The 17,451-nt window shown below is 34.6% G+C and overlaps 1 protein-coding gene across 1 annotated transcript in view; it reads right to left on the reverse strand.

The window, feature by feature from the left end:
- LOC143247975 (puratrophin-1-like) overlaps positions 1–17,178 on the reverse strand; it is a 216,870-nt gene extending 199,692 nt beyond the window's left edge. The window contains exon 1 of the mRNA XM_076496506.1: positions 16,896–17,178. The gene's annotated coding sequence lies outside the window, so the exon portion shown is untranslated. The remainder of the gene's footprint in view (positions 1–16,895) is intronic.
- Positions 17,179–17,451: the final 273 nt, after the last annotated feature.

The following is a 17,451-nucleotide window of genomic DNA, read 5'->3' on the forward strand; positions in this document are numbered from 1 at the left end:
AGTCACATCAAACATGTTCGCCCTTTCAGCCGGGGAAAGGCGTTATAATGTGAGGGTAAATCCCACTATTCTTGGTAAAAGAGTTGGCAGTGGGTGGTGATGACTAACTGCCTTCCCTCTAGTCGCCCCCCGCTAGTACAGTGATACGTCTACGGATTTACAACGCTAAAATCAGGGGCTCGATTTCCCTCGGTTGGCTCAGCAGATAGCCCGATGTGGCTTTCCAATAAAAAACACACAAACACACGAACACACTCCCTCTAGTCTTAAACTGCTAAAGTAGAGACGGCTAGCACAAATAGCCTTTGTGTAGCTTTGTGCGAAATTAAAAAACAAACAAATAATACTATCAAGTTAACATGTTGACCACATGAGTAAACAACAGTGATAACAATATCCCCTACTTCCCTATTATTTTCTTTAATATCATACTCAAGTTTTGTAACTTTGAAACGTCTTTGAATTACCTTATCTGGATAATAACTCCGTTTCCTTTCGGTGGATTCAGCAGACAGCCAATGTGGCTTTGCTACAAGAAAAACACAAATTGGATAATGACATTATTAGAAAAAAACATGTTTTTAGTATTTGAATCCTGCTTGTCCAACAATTTCTTCTCTTGGGACTAAAGCTTTGGCGAATTTAACTTGCAATGTTTATTAAAAAAAACTAAACATGACAATGAACTGGTAGATTAATAACAGATATTTGTAATCGAATGTTAAATTTCTGGGACTGACATGGCCAAGTGGTTAAGGCACTCGACTCGTAATCTGAGGGTCGCGGGTTCGAATTCACCAAACATGCTCGCCCTTTCAGTCGTGGGGAGTTGTAATGTTACTATCAATGTCACTATTCGTTGGTAAAAGAGTAGCCGATGGGTTGGCGATGGGTGGTGATGATTAGTTGCCTTCCCTTGAGGGCAAACTATTTGCTCCTGAAGAAGAAAGGTCTATCTTTCGAAAGAACTCGGGTTATATGGTTTTTATTTCATTTCAATTATACTGTCAGTTTATACATATATGTTGTTTAATTTACGGTATATAGTCAACATTACATTTCTATGTGTGATTTTACATGGACATAAATACATCAAATTACTATTCATTTATATATTTATAATATGACAGAAACTTCAAATGGAAATTAAAAACAATCAAACGTACACTAATAAACAAGCTTATTCAACTTGGAATGTTTTATATCTGCAAAACTAGTTAGCATTCTACTCTTCTAGTTTCTTTTCTCTCCTACTTGTCAAAGTAATTGAGGTTAATTGAGCTTTGTAACTTCAAAATACAAATTGATAAAACTTAATGGCTCCCTGACAGCTCTCTTCTCCCCAGGTTATAGATGAAAAGATACGGCTTTAACATCACGCTCAAAGTGTCAGTTACTACTGAGCAAAACCATACACTTATACCAACACCACGTGAGTCGTATAATAAAAGGTAGACGAACCAGCCGGCAAATCATCCATAGAGCAGTTATTATTGTGTATGCATGATTTACAAAATAAACGGCTATCCACGTGAATATATATATAATAAGTAATTTGTCGTTTAAAAATTTCAAACCTAATTTTACAAAATGATTGAGAACGCTATAGAGTAACCGTAAATAGCGCATATTACGTAAAGACAATGCGTTTATTTAAATTATAGGGGTTATTTAATGAGAAATAAAAAATACTGTTGGCTTATTCCCATATTATTCTAATGTTTCATCGTTTATCACGATTTATGCCGATAAACATATAATCTAATAAGATAAGAAAAATCTTTAAGTTTATGTACCTTTAAAGTTTCGTGCAATGTTTTACTACTGTTGTCCTGTTTAATGGGAAGATAATTCAGTCGCATTAGTTTCATTTTTATTGAGCAATCGTATAACAGTTTTATTTATAAAGTTGTTTGCAGCTTAGTTTCCTTACGATTACAATAAATGGCCATATATGATATATACTATATTTATATATGTACATATATATAATTTGTTCTTGCTGAAAGGATTATTTACTTTTGAAAGTCTATATGTCTTTATATTTTCAGCACGAGCAAATGATATAAAAAATAAAACATCTCGTTCTTTTGTTATTATTCTTTTCACTTTATTTTATTCTTAGAACTGAAACAACTTCATAGGTAGCGCTGTCACAACCTTTAATCTATTCTCGGTGACAGTGATCTTTTTAGAATATTGTAGTGAAACGTTATTATTTTGTGTTCTTAAGATATCTATGAAACTAAGTTTTGTCTTTTGTTTTTCCGTTACATGTGCTTATCGATTAACTTCTATGACAAGGCTCAAGATAATGAATAAATCATTGAAGTATAAAACTTATCAAATTACAACAAACTACAATTAAAAGGACGTGTTCGGAATATAATAAAAATTATAATAATTCTAATGATGTCATCTTTCTCCCATGATGATACATCAAGGGAAGTTGAAGAGATAAATGTTCAGCTTTTACATCTTATTAATATTACCACTGTTAAACATCTTTTGACATTCTTCTATAATTTTGCATCACTTCGCAAACTAACTTATCTTCCACATTCTTCTATAATTTTGTATCACTTCGCAAACTAACTTATCTTCCACATTCTTCTATAATTTTGTATCACTTCGCAAACTAACTTATCTTCCACAATTTTTACCAGTTTTTCATTTCGCAGATTAATATGTTAGGGGTTAAAAAAGGCAAGAAAATGACAGACATCCTCTAAGTATCCTGAAAAGAAACTTAATACAATAGTTTGGGGGATCAGTTTTGTTTGTATTTGTAACTTGTAATCATTGGTATAAATTTATAAACACAGCAGGAGTTCGATAAACATGTGACGGTACTTAAACGAGCTATCTATGCAATCATATGCTTTTTTTTTTTAAGCGAACCTGTACTTTCGAAATAATTATTCAAATTACCTTTGAAAACATACTTTTGGTCATAGCAGTCATGTTTCTTTTTAATTTCGCGCCAAACATGCTCGCCCTCCCAGCCGTGGGGGCGTTACAATGTGACGGTCAATCCCACTATTCGTTGGTAAAAGAGTAGCCCGAGAGTTGGCGGTAAGTGGTGATGACTAGCTGCATTCCCTCTAGTCTTACACTGCTAAATTAGGGACGGCTAGCACAGATAGCCCTCGAGTAGCTTTGTGCGAAATTCCAAAACAAACAAACAAATCTTTTTAATTATGTTTTTCAATTACATATTAGTTAACCGGATGAGAGTGGCAACACCTTTACCTTTGGATGAGATGTCAGTCTATCGGAGGTTAACAGCTGGTACCCATCTCACAGCTGGGTAGACTTTAACAACTTGGATAAGGTGTCTTGTTCAAGGACACAAAATGTCGCAAGCAAGCTTCGAATACGCATGCTTCTGACAATAAATCCATGCAGAACCATTAGACCATGCTGCTTCTATATGTATATGTGCGTGTAGCAACAGATCCATTCGATGGTAATGGAAGTTTAATAAAACATTATAGTGCTACAACAACAACAATTATTGCTAAAGATGGAATACGTATATTCCGAAACGTCAAAGAATTATACGTGTGTGTAATGACATATACTTGTGCTACCTATGTTTTTATTTTATTAGTATTGGTACGTAAGCTACAATATATTCTATAACATCTTTGGCAGGGAAGGTACCAAACTGATGACCCAGAGCAGAGTGGCCGTAGAAGCTTTTTGTAGTTTAATTAAGACTATTTGCTACTAATTGTAATATTGTGAAATTTGAGCTTATAAAATTCTTTACTTTTAAAAGAAAACAACATATCTAACTGATCTTTACTTTGAAAAGTGAAGGTTGACCAATCTAAATAGGCCCAGCATGGCCAGATGGTTAGGGCGCTCAACTCTTTATCTAAGGGTCGCGTGTTCAAATATCTGTCACACCAAACATGCTCATTCTTTCAGCCGTAAGGGTGTTATGATGGCACGGTTAATCCCACTATTCGTTGGTAAAAGAGTAGCGCAAGTGGGCGGTAGGTGGTATGACTAGCTAGCTGCCTTCCCTCTAGTCTAACACTGCTAAATTAGGAATGGCTAGCGCTCATAGCCCTCGTGTAGTTTTGCGCGAAAGTTACAAACAAACAAACCTGTCTAAGAAATGATCTTTGAGTTTATAAGAATCTTTATTTAAGACTGTAGTTGCTGACTGACTTGTGGAACTATGATCTTGACTTTAGACCTTAAATTGTTCTCAGTACTAAATGAAAACTACTAGTCGAATTGAGCTTACGTCTAGGTTTACAAGTCTCTTTACACTCAAAATGTCATTTTGCTTGTGTTGGATATAGTTTTAGTATATCTTTTTACGATAACGTTTTATTGGAGTCCAACGGCTTCGTTTTGAAACATTTTGAGAATTCCTGATTAGACTTATCAGCGTGAAGCTACTACTTTATCTTCTTCTTAACTACTTCCTTGTCTTCTGACCTCAATTCCTAGTAGAAAATGTCTCCAACAGGTTGCGTTAAAATGCTTTTCACATTATTATGGTCATCTTAAGGAAACATCTTTAGAGTCGCTCTGATGCTCGGATGGTTATTGTCGGTATTAGCTAGGCTTTGTGGTTATCTTGCCCACCATTATCTTTGCCGGCACAGTTCTTGGTGTATTTTCAGCCGGTTCTTCAACATGTTTATTGCTTGTGGATCATGAACTTACATCTAAGAACCCTACCCTAACACTCCTGAATTTTTTTTTTTTATTATTATTTCTAACCGCTCCTGTGGTCGGCTGCCCTTTTCTCCAGCACCAGATTCTGAAAAATTGTCATCACCATCAATTCACTAGTCGTCTGCCGGGTGTTCGTGACTCTAATCTGTCTCACAATTTCTCGTCAGTTTTGAGAAAAACGTGACGGAGTTAATGTTTATCTGTTTTCTATCTGCTTTGTTAAACCAAAGAGTCGCTTAACGACTTTTAAAGAAATCTATACAAAAAAACGTATTATTTCTTACAAAAACAGCAGTATTAGGGTTAAGTTTCAGAACAAAACTGGATAATAACTGAAACTTTCTATTTGTGTTTTAATGTTCTTTGATAGATAGTTTATAACAATATAGATTTATAAATAACATTTTAATGTTATTTTATTTTAATAAAACATTCACAAATAATAAGCTGTAGCTTTCCAAGAGCGTAATTACAAAAATCATTTCAGTTAAACTTCCTGAGTGTGTGTGTGTATCTTTCTGAGGCAAACCTTATTTTTTTTGTAACTTTACAGGCCATCTAGAGTACAAAATATTATTTATAATCTGTATTGTTTTTATTAGTTTACTTGGTTTTTTTTTTTCTGATCTTGTTTGTTTTTTGAATTTCGCACAAAGCTACTCGAAAACTATCTGTGCTAGCCGTCCCTAATTTAGCAGTGTAAGACTAGAGGAAAGGCAGCTAGTCATCACCACCCACCGCCAACTCTTGGGCTACTCTTTTACCAACGAATAGTGGGATTGACCGTTACATTATAATGCTCCACGGCTGAAAGAGTGAGAATGTTGGGTGTGACAGGGATTCGAACCCGAGATCCTCAGATTACGAGTCGGACGCCTTAACACGCTTGGCCATGCCGGGCCCTCTTTTTTCTGATCTTAAGACAAACGATCACAGAATGATTAGTTTATAAAATAATTAAAAGAGGCAAATATATCACTAGAAAATGACTAGATATCAACAATAGCTGAATATTGACAATGACTACACTAACAATGACTAGATATCAACAATAGCTGAATATTGACAATGACTAAACTAACAATGACTATATATCAACAATAGCTGAATATTGACAATGACTACACTAACAATGACTAGATATCAACAATAGCTGAATATTGACAATGACTACACTAACAATGACTAGATATCAACAATAGCTGAATATTGACAATGACTACACTAACAATGACTAGATATCAACAATAGCTGAATATTGACAATGACTACACTAACAATGACTAGATATCAACAATAGCTGAATATTGACAATGACTACACTAACAATGACTAGATATCAACAATAGCTGAATATTGACAATGACTACACTAACAATGACTATATATCAACAATAGCTGAATATTGACAATGACTACACTAACAATGACTAGATATCAACAATAGCTGAATATTGACAATGACTACACTAACAATGACTATATATCAACAATAGCTGAATATTGACAATGACTACACTAACAATGACTAGATATCAACAATAGCTGAATATTGACAATGACTACACTAACAATGACTGGATATCAACAATGTGTTGAAATATAGGTCAGTTCAACTAGTTAGATAACTAATTACATACTAGTCTGTTGTGATCTGGATTTTAAAAATGGTTCCCACAATGCGTTAGTGATCTAGCTGTAACACTTGCTTTGTGCTTCAATCTGCACATGTTATACCTTTGCCTTGTCAATCTTTATAAAATATGTTAGATATATACCCAGTACATCATAAAGAACAATAACAACCACTATTGATGAAATGTTTGATAAAAATAAGCTTCTCAGACCTGGATTACCAGCATATCATGACGTAGTTTTTATTATTGAATTACATTTAGGTAAGAAATATTTATATTGGGGTTTTAACAGTTAAAACTGTTACAGTGCTATAATGTTCTCCTATTTATTTATATAAGACAGAATATATTGTAATACAACAGTAACACTACATCTCGGTTTTTCTTTTAATTTTATACAGCTATAAATAACTAATTATACAAATTTAGATAAGAATTTGCGTAATGTGTGCGTTTAATTTGGTAGAATAACTCATAAAGACATTTCATCAGAAGAAATAATGAAGGAAAATTATCAGTCATATTGTGCAGGACCGCAGAGGCGAGGTGGGAGACTTAGTAGAGGTGGATTATTTCTTATGTAATTATAAATCTTGATAGAAGAGGGCGCATCGTGACTTAAGTGATTTGTGCATAGAAATGTAGAGTGACGTCAAAAAATCTTAATTACCTCCAGTAGTAATTACAGCTATTTATATTTTTAATGTTAGCTGACAACTTTTGGACTACAATGTTCCTACATTAGTTATGTACTAATTGGAAAATATAAGACAAATATTAGACTCACTAACATATTATCAAAAGCTCTACTATTTCACGTTTTTAAAGATATGTCGTGTTACATCTACTACGAATACTGTATGGAGCATGTTATCTATGTAGATAACAAAATATCAGAGAATGTTTTTTCACTTGATCGTTGGAACGTGCCATAGAGCTGAAATACGGAAATAATTTGTTATCGTAAAATAATCACAATGTTGTAATATTTGTATATATACAGATACATAAGGACAAGCGTGAAATGTTTGTTTTGCTTTTTGAATTTCGCACAAAGATACTCGAGGGCTATCTGTGCTAGCCATCCCTAATTTAGCAGTGTAAGACTAGAGGGAAGGCAGCTAGTCATCACCACCCACCGCTAACTCTTAGGTTACTCTTTTACCAACGAATAGTGGGATTGACTGAAACAATATAACGCCCCCACGGCTGAAAGGACGATGATGTTTGGTGCGGGGGGGATGCGAACCCGCAACTCTCCGCTTACGAGTCGCACGCCTTAACACGCTTGGCTGACCTGGCATACCCAACCGTGAAATACAGAAAGCGTTTATCATAATACAAGTCAAGAAGTAAGCACGTGTATTCTGCTTTACCTTTACGTATACATAGAAGTATGAAATATATATAAAAAACGTTACGAACTCTATATATTTACTATAATACAAGTCAAGAAGTAATTACGTGTGTTGCGATGTATCTACACGTATGAAGACAAGTGTGAAATACAGAAAACTTTACAAACTCCATTTGTTTATTGCAAGTCAAAAATACCACGTGTTATCCATGTTATGTTTCTTAACTAGTAGTTTTTCACCATTTTTTACACGTTTTTAACATGCCTCATGTAAGAAGTGTACAAAGTAGTTATTCATGTTTCGATCCTGATTAACACACACATATATATATATACTTTTGTCGACTTGTTAGCTAAGTTGAGGATTGTGTCTGTAACTGTATTGATCCTGTAATGTATAGATCCAGAAAACGTCTTTGTTCAGATTGCTTCTAATAGCTCACTGTTTCTTATCTGATGCTCTCTAAAAATGTTTTAACATCGATCCAGATTAGATTCCCATGAAGACAGACCCTCCCAGTAGCTCAGCGATAAACCTGAAAGCTTATAACGCTAAAAAAACGGGTTTCAATACCCGCGGTGGGCACAACACATACAGCCCATTTTCTAGTTTTGTGCTTAAGAATACAGAAACAAGCAAATAGCATAAAGATACCTCCCGATGGTAACCTCTCAGTGTTGCTTACTTGGTCAGTTGGTTTCTAACTACCCCTTTTTATTATAAGAAGTGTTGTGGTACTCTCTAAAGATCACGTAACACTTACCTAGTTTTATTTTATTAAAGATAGCTCCAAGTGATAATTTATTACTGTTTTATTGTACACAACTAACTCCCTTTTTGATATCATTACTGATATGATGAGTTGTGTACATCTAATAAGGCTAGCCCACTTCGAATGAATTGTTCTACATCACAATAAAAGAACTATATATAATTAAGTTTGTTTGTTACATGTTTATATATATTCGTTCTTTCTTTGCAACCGAGTAAATGTTGTTAACCCGCTCACTTTTATAACTGCTTTGCCTTTGTTCCGAGATTCGCCCCCATTACCCTCAAAATAGAAATAGAAATTGTGCCCCACACTTCAGAACCATGAGCGAGTCAAGAAAATAACAGTCAAATCTCACTATTTCAATCAAGTACCCCAATAGTTGGCGACGAGTGGTTTTTAATGGCTCTCCCACCTAGTATCTCAATTCATAGTTAAAGACGACCAGCGTAGATAGTTCTCGAGTAGCTTTGCTGGATCTTCAATAACAAACAAATAAGCTTTGACTAATTTATGCAGCAATAAACCAGTTAAGCCTTTTTAATGATATAATGTTCCTTTATATACACTTTAAATCTAAACCTAGTTTGGAATCTAAATCTAGTTACATAGATATTTTTGTTTTTTTGTAGAACTACCTGATGTACGAATTTTAAATTTTTAGTTACTTAACGTGATTGTACTGTATCACGTTTCTTCAACAGTAAATGATTAGTTTTGTCTATAATCGCCGCACAGGGTTATAATTATAATGAGATGGGAAGGTTGCAGAATACAAGTTAGGTCCAATTAACTTGGTTGAACCATTATTAAAGATACATGTAATAAATATGTCTAAAAATCGTTTAATCTAGCTACGTTGCAAACGCGTCGCAGCGTTGTTTGTGTTTATTAAAGCAGCTATTCTATCAGAACCTTTCATTGCATGACCACTGTTACAAACACGTCGTGATAATGCACAGTTGTAGTCGATCTTATAAGTTGTGTATAACTAATGTTATTACAAACTTTATATAAGCTCCAAAACTAATTCTTCTGTATAGCATCACCATAATGTAATTGTAAAACCTTTTTGGTTGGGTTTAATTTAGCTCAAAGGTCAAATAAGAAACAGTGTCCAAACGAAAAACAAACTTATATTTGGAGTTCCAATACATGCGAGATGTATTCGTTGTATAAAACCTTTACCTTCGTGGACCTGTTCACTCTATTAGTTCACGAATAGACAAATACTACAAACTATTATTTATTAACTGCCATGAAACAGAAATAGTACTGAAAATACTTGCCGCACTGGACGTCGTTAAAATTCTCGCTTTCTCCGTTGTATTTTAATTTTCGTAAAACTGTAACGAGTTTTCCACACTTATACAATTTAGTTGCTTATAAAATTTCAAGAAAGTCTTTATAACGTATGCTTGCTATTCTACTGTGTATATAGCTTTTTTCTTGAAAGCAACGTTCCTGTGACTGCTGTATAAGATAATAAGTTTTACAATGTCCTGAAACGTTTACGATCTTTGTGCCATCCCTGTGGCCGAAGTGTGCGACAAAAGTAATCTACGTTCTCCATCTTTTATGTTTAGTCATCTTGTACTGTGTCTTTATGATCAGTCATCTTGTAACTGTGCTTTATATATATGTAAAAACGGCTGGTATGGATTAAGAAAATTTTTTTATGTAGAGGAGCGAACAACGTTTTGACCTTTTTCGGTGATCGTCAGGTTCACAAAGAAAGAAATAAATACGTACAATGTATGTATTTTAGTACATTAAACTTGGAGAAACAAATAAAAAATGGTAACCAGATTCAAAGAACACAAAAAGTCACCTTCACACTTTTCGAACACTGCAAATCAAATAAACACAACATAACCATAAAACACCCAAATACTAAATAAAGAAATAAACATAAACACAAAACAAACACATAAAGGAACTTACCCACATGGTCTCTGGATGTCCCAACTCTTGATACCTCAGCAACTTCTTAACATCGGCTACTTTCATTCATTGTGACTCAACTGTTCGATGGTGATAGCGACCAGGGACAACGCTTCTGGTAATAATTCAGTTTTCGAGATCGGGAGACAGACTGAATTCTCATAAAGAACAGAATGTGGTATTCCTATCTGGCTATTAACGTACATGTATAAACCACTATATGATTAACAGCCCACAAGTGGTTATCTGAAAGACGACTGTGCTGAAATTACTTGAGTTAGGTTACTTTAAATGAATATGAGTATGAGCGTAAGTTGAACAAACACTTTATTCACGTTCTCCAGGTAGTGACAGAAATATATGTGCAAAGAACACAGGTGCGTTTAGAAAAACCAGTGATGTAAAATAAATATAAATTGAATTTAATACGAAAATCAGTATTGCAAAAGATGAATTTAATGGATTGGACGAAGGAACAAGTAGATGCAAAAGCACTGTTATGAGATGACTGACCATAAAGGCACAGCTACTGATGACGAGAAAACCCACTTGTAGAGAAAAATATATATGTAAAAACGGCTGGTATGGGTAGAGAAAATTTTATGTAGAGGAGTGAACAACGTTTTGACCTTCTTCGAAACACGTTAATACCTAATATTCATACATAGTTCCTAACATTGGGCCAACACACTAAGGTTATCATAGAAAGGGCTAGGGGTGGTGAATTCAATCCATTAACCAATACCGTTGCATCCCCAGACAGAACAGAAGATCAAGAATATAAGTGCTCAACTATACAAAGATGATGCCGTGAGGGTGCGCTTGTCACAATAACGTGTGTCATATGTTAGTTATAGCTGGAATTTCACGTTAATTTAAATACAAATATAAGAAACCACAGTTTTCCGCCCAAGTAATTGATAGCTAGTCAAATCATTTTCCATCAAAAGTTAATGTAGTTTGCATCCCTCAACACAGGATATGGAAGAAAAACAAGTAAACAAGGCTCATCACTTGAGGACCTAGATGTATCCGGCAAATCTGGCGGGTTTTTCATTGGTCACAGAATCAACTGATGCAGTGTTTCCTTCTTGTTTTGCACAGTTCAACTCTTGATTCAGTAGATATCCAGATAAGAAACATTCTGTATTTATAAGAAGTGTGAGGTCGAAGATAATCAAACTCTATATAAGACCAAAAATCTGAATGATTATGCAGATTACCGCAAAGCTTACATAAACATTTATCAGTATAGATAAAGAAGACTTGGGAATGTCACTTACACTGGCTTCAAATGAAACTGAAACATTCCACGAGGTTCAACAACTTATAGAGCCTAAATGTAGTCTCGGGTAACCATACTAACGTAATGTGTCAGCTACTTTTGAGTGACAATTGGAGCTCGTGCTACATTATCGCATTTGAAATGTTGTCGTTTTATGTTAGTGGAAATCTTGTGTTTGGTTGTATGTTCATACCAACCTACAATAGGAAGAATTTTAAAGTTTTTTCAGCTTAAATTAAATATATTCACGAATTAGATAATTTAGAAACCCAGTGACCATCTGATGAGCAAAAGCACGTGGAGTAATTAGACAAACTTAAGTTGTATATCTCTAACAAACATTTTATGAGCTGATAAGAAAATAAATAAGCTGATATGTAATATGTTTCAAAAGATTATCTGGCCATTCAACAGAGAGACAGAGTTTCATACTATATTAGTGTATACTGTACACTACGTAGTTCACCCTATTGTGAAACCTGTTCTTCAAACCTAGCACAAACATAAAACTATTAGCATTTCTTCTCTCTTCCTAAAGCAATGGGGGAAAATAAGATTACTTTGAAAATTTTATTTATTTGCAAACTCTCAGAAAAAGCAAAAACTTTTGTACGTGTTTGACAAACAGAAAATAAAATGGTGGGAAATGTGGTGAAGCTGGAAGTAAGAACAAAGAATTAAACTATGATTGAGACTTTCAAGTCTACAGAATCTCCATCAGCTTCCACTATTAACTGTCCTGTGTCATACTTATGAAATACATGTACTTTTTTCAGCATGGAAGATGACAAGAAAGATCTGGTTTATTCTACCTTAGATAAAAAGGATTGCTGGCTATACAGTCCTGATACCTCAAAGTGAAATGCTAATACCACCACCAACAACTGTTGCTTTGCTGGTTAAGGCAAGTTTTTGGATTTTTCACAGGAACATCCACCACCTTGAGCACCCAACCTCAATCAACAAAGGTAAAAAAGAACTGCCTCCTCTATAATTGCTTAGCTACAACTTGCTCTGAAGAAAATATCGAAATCGTACAAGAAACATCTCTGTTAGCATTTTAAATAAGAAATAACAACTCAACAGTCTTTGTGAGCTAAAATGTAATTTTTTTGTGGAAAGATCCAGAGAAAAGTGACTATTTTTAAGACAGCTAAGAGCAGCCAAAGATATGCTGACCCAAAACCATATTTTAATGTTATGGATGATATACGATTTTCACCAAGTGACATAAGAATTAGAACATACCAGTGAAGATCTCTTGAATTCTGTTTTAAGTTGCAGTAAAGTAAAATGAATTTGAATATTTTAATGGTATTTTTTGTAAAATAAAGTTCACACGTTTTGTGTTTTCAAAGGCTCGTTTTTCACATCTGAAACATAATTTTAATGGGTCGTGTTTTTTGAATTTTGTTTTATATGGAAGTTTTATGATTTCAAATATCGGTTTTAAAATTTTTTCTTTTCATTGTTTCATAGTTAGTGTGTTTCTTATTTTGACTGTGCAAGTTAAATGGATTCAATTTTAAGTATAGTGCTTTTGCACACTATTTAACAAGAGGTTGTATTTTCTATGTATAATGTTCAGCTAAAGGATATTAGGAGGAAAGTTAATCTGCATAGGCTAGATATATATTGATAGGTAGTTATAGCCTTCTTTGTGTCGTGTAAAGAAGGGAAGATGGATGGCCTGGAATGTTCTGAGATTGAAATAATGAATGTTTTAGTATCTCATTAGAATGCGACTTAGAACGTGAGAATATTAGGATGTCAGAGCATTAAAAGGTTAGAATGCTATAATGTGAGGAGGCTATTACAAGTCAATGGGGACGACATGGCCAGGTGGGTTAAGGCGTTCGACTTGTGATCTGAGGGTCGCGGGTTCGAATCTTCGTCGCACCAAACATGCTCGCCTTTTCAGCCGTGGGGGCGTTATAATGTGATGGTCAATCCCACTATTCGTTGGTAAAAGAGTAGCCAAAGAGTTGGCGGTGGGTGATGATGACTAGCTGCCTTCTCTCTGGTTTTACGCTGCTAAATTAGGGACGGCTAGCGCAAATAGCCCTCGTGTAGCTTTGCGCGAATTTCAAAAACAAATAATAAATTGTCTATATTTTACAAATAAGATAAAAATTTTGAATTAAATTTTAGTTCGTTTTTAGAACTACACTTCCTTAATTGTACGAGTTTTTATTTGGTGCCACACCAATGTTTAAAATAATATATTTATTGCGTTAAAATACGTTGTGAGTGTCCCTGTGGCGTTAATTAGTATTGTGAAAAGAATATTTGATATTGTGTTTTGGTCATATGGTATCGTACTTAGGCTTAATGAGATCCATGTTTGTGAAAGCAAGAAGAGTAAAAACCCAGTTCATATTGAACGTACCCGTCACCACAGCAACTCAGACGTAGATAGTTTATGACATGTTGTACATCCCAGTCTTGGAGAATAGTAGATATTACAGGCTTGAAAGGTGTAGTTAATATGTTCTAGTTTTATAGGTAATTAATCAAGTACCAGAGAAGAACCTAAGATAGAGGTGCAGAACTGTTATAAAGTTATTATTATAACCCACGATCCTGTGCTCACATTGTATGTAGTTGTTTACTAAAGTTCAAGACATTGTACGTTACATATATTTTGTAACATTTGGTGTATAATATTCAGGGAATAATAGATGTTAAGGTGACAGTTTTTAATTATAGTGTATATTCGTTGTTCTTACTGCCAGGGGTGCTTGTCTTCTTAGAAACAGACTTCGGGTAACTAAAGTATTGTATAAAATAACGAAAGTGTTCGAATGTCACGAGCATCAGTATTTACAACCTCTACCACCAAATTGTTAGATCTTTTAAAAACAGATTGATGGATGTAGCAGGGTAGAAAGGTTGTAGTGAAAGTTAATAAAGTCCAATGTCTTCTGCGTCAACCAGTCAGTGATACATCTTGTAATTGTTCTCTTCCACCTATTCCGTTAAATTTATCTTCCGTAACAGCGGTTTTCACCACAACTTATATTTAGTCTTTTATTGCCATTCACACACCATTGAGTCTCTATTGTTCTTGGATTTATCTGGCGCTTCTCCCCTCTAGATTGTAAACTTTGTTTTTAGACAGAAACACGGCGACTTCTTATTGAAGCTGCTTCAACTGTAGATGACTTATGGAATATTTTTCAAAATGATATTTTATTATAGAAACGTGCTATTCATAACCTTATACTACAAACTGCGACACAAGAACAGTGTCTATTGATATCTAGTAGGTTCATGTTTGTTTTTAGCTTGTTGAATTTTGCGCAAAGCTAAACAGAAGGCTATTTCCGCGAGTCGTCCCTAATTTAGCAGTGTAAGACTAGAGGGAAGGCAACTAGTCATCATCACCCACTGCCAACTTTTGGGCTACTCTTTTACCAACAAATTATAACGACTCCACCGTTGAAAGGGGCGAACATGTTTGGTTGGACGATTAGGTTCATGAACTATATATATATATATAACAAGGGTGAAATTCTTGAAAACGAATTAGAGATGCTTAGCAGAGTGAAATGGCCCTGTTTTTGAAAATGAAAAAAAATTAGGTGTAAACGTAAAAGAACAAAAACAACAAAGCAGATCAAACAAGTGCCGGTGCTAGAACCGCATTAATAAATAAGTCCTGATTCTGAGTGCCGGTGAGTGTTGGCGGAATTTACCTCTGATTTATAATAAATGAAACTGAAAACATAAGGGATGTGTTTTACCTTTGAACTAAGTGTTTAATTTAGATTGAAGTTTCGGCACTGATAGATAATAAAAACAAAATCTACTAGGTTATTAATTTAACTTAGAAGTATAAAACAATAGAAATAAAAATATCAAATAAAAAACTACTACATATCTCAGAGATTTAACAAAAACTACTTTTCTCAATTACATTAATCTTGTGTCTCGTGACAGGTTAAGGAAAACTGCCTGCAGTGTTTACCGTAAGTATACAAGACAGCGAAAATATTAATTTAGTACGAGAGATCACGTAATTAAATAAACCATCATCGAAGTTATCGATTCAAATACACTTTTTCATTGAAGAGACATAATAATCAAATATCTCCACAACAGCACTGAAAGCGCTACATTAGGACAGATTTCTTTATCAATACAGCTTACCGAAATGTTATTTTCTTAGAAGACATGGTTTATGAGTAGAATGCATTAAGAGCTGACGATTTCATAAAATGAAAATCCGTTTTAAATTAAAATTACGTATGTCATTCAACTACTAACCGTAGGTTTTCTGTTTTTATTTAAGTATGTTTGTTTGCTTTATAATAATACATCATTGCTATATAATATCCTACAGAAAATTAGGACTTGCCACCAGGAGTTAATACTAACAATTCTATACGTAACAGATTTTTTTAAAGCTTTTCCTCTTACTCACTGAGTTACTTTAAATTCTGAAACACGGAACCTCAAATATTAACGAAAAACCAAACTTACTAATCTTCTAATTTTGGTTTCAGGAAACGAACCAATCAAATACTTTAAAGTCATCGACAAATCGGGCTACAGAAATTTTAAACATGTCCGGTCCAGTCACCAATGATTTACGTTTAATACAATACGTTGGGAAATATAAGGAAATCGGCCCAGCATGGCCAGGTGGGTTAAGGCGTTCGACTCGCAATCTGAGGGTCGCGGGTTCGAATCTCGGTCGCACCAAACATTCTCGCCCTTTCAGCCACCACGGCTGAAAAAAGTAGTCCAAGAGTTGGCAGTGGTGACTAGCTACCTTACCTCTAGTCTTACACCCATAAATTAGGGACGGCTAAAGCAGATAGCTCTCGTGTAGCGCGAAATAAAAAAAAAACGAACAGCTGGTCATCACAACCCACCGCCAACTCTTGGGCTACTCTTCTATCGACGAATAGTGGGATTGACCATCACATTATAACGCTCCCACGGCTGAAAGGGCGAGCCTGTTTGGTGCGATGGTGATTCGAATCCGCGACACTCAGATTATGAGTCGAACGCCTTACCTCACCTGGCCATGCTGGGCCACGCCGTACTGAGTGCTCCTTTAGTATAGTTTGTTTTATAAATAAACCAACAAAACACCTTTACATGCTCTACCTGTCTATTAAAAGTAAAAGTGCTTAATTTTTGTGTTATTAAACTTAAATATAACAGCCTTAAATTACACTAATACATACCTGACTGCGTAGTTTTATATTTATTCTGGAAATAACTCACGTGGTTAACAGTTTTTCTCCTTATTCTGAGATTACGTATTTTGTTTCTCTTGTACACAAATACATAAAACCTTCAAGAATGACGTCGTTTAATTATACAGTTCCTTTTCTTGTATGCTGTATCAACAGCTGTATCTGTTCCAAATAAGACAATTAGAATACCGAGACAAACTTCTACATAAAATGGTGGCTATATCTTCAACTACAGTAGTTGTAGATAAATTAAACTAACGTGAATATTTATCATCCAAATATACAACATTTTCTTAGGCATGTCTGGTCTTCTCAAAAACCTCTAAGATTCTTACTACACTGACGACTGCCAACATTTTCCATGGATCACGCACGTGCTTAAGCAATTAGACATACGCCCTCGACCTTCTTACCACGTTCTTTGTGTCGTATATACATATGAACTCTGCATTCTTAACCATTTCCTTATTAATAACACAAAATATGGAACATAAAATACTTACTCTGAGGGTGCGTTGTTTTTTATTGACTATAAAAAAGGCCT

The sequence above is a fragment of the Tachypleus tridentatus genome, chromosome 1 (genome assembly GCF_004210375.1).
Source record: "Tachypleus tridentatus isolate NWPU-2018 chromosome 1, ASM421037v1, whole genome shotgun sequence".
Classification (NCBI taxonomy): Eukaryota; Metazoa; Arthropoda; class Merostomata; order Xiphosura; family Limulidae; genus Tachypleus; species Tachypleus tridentatus.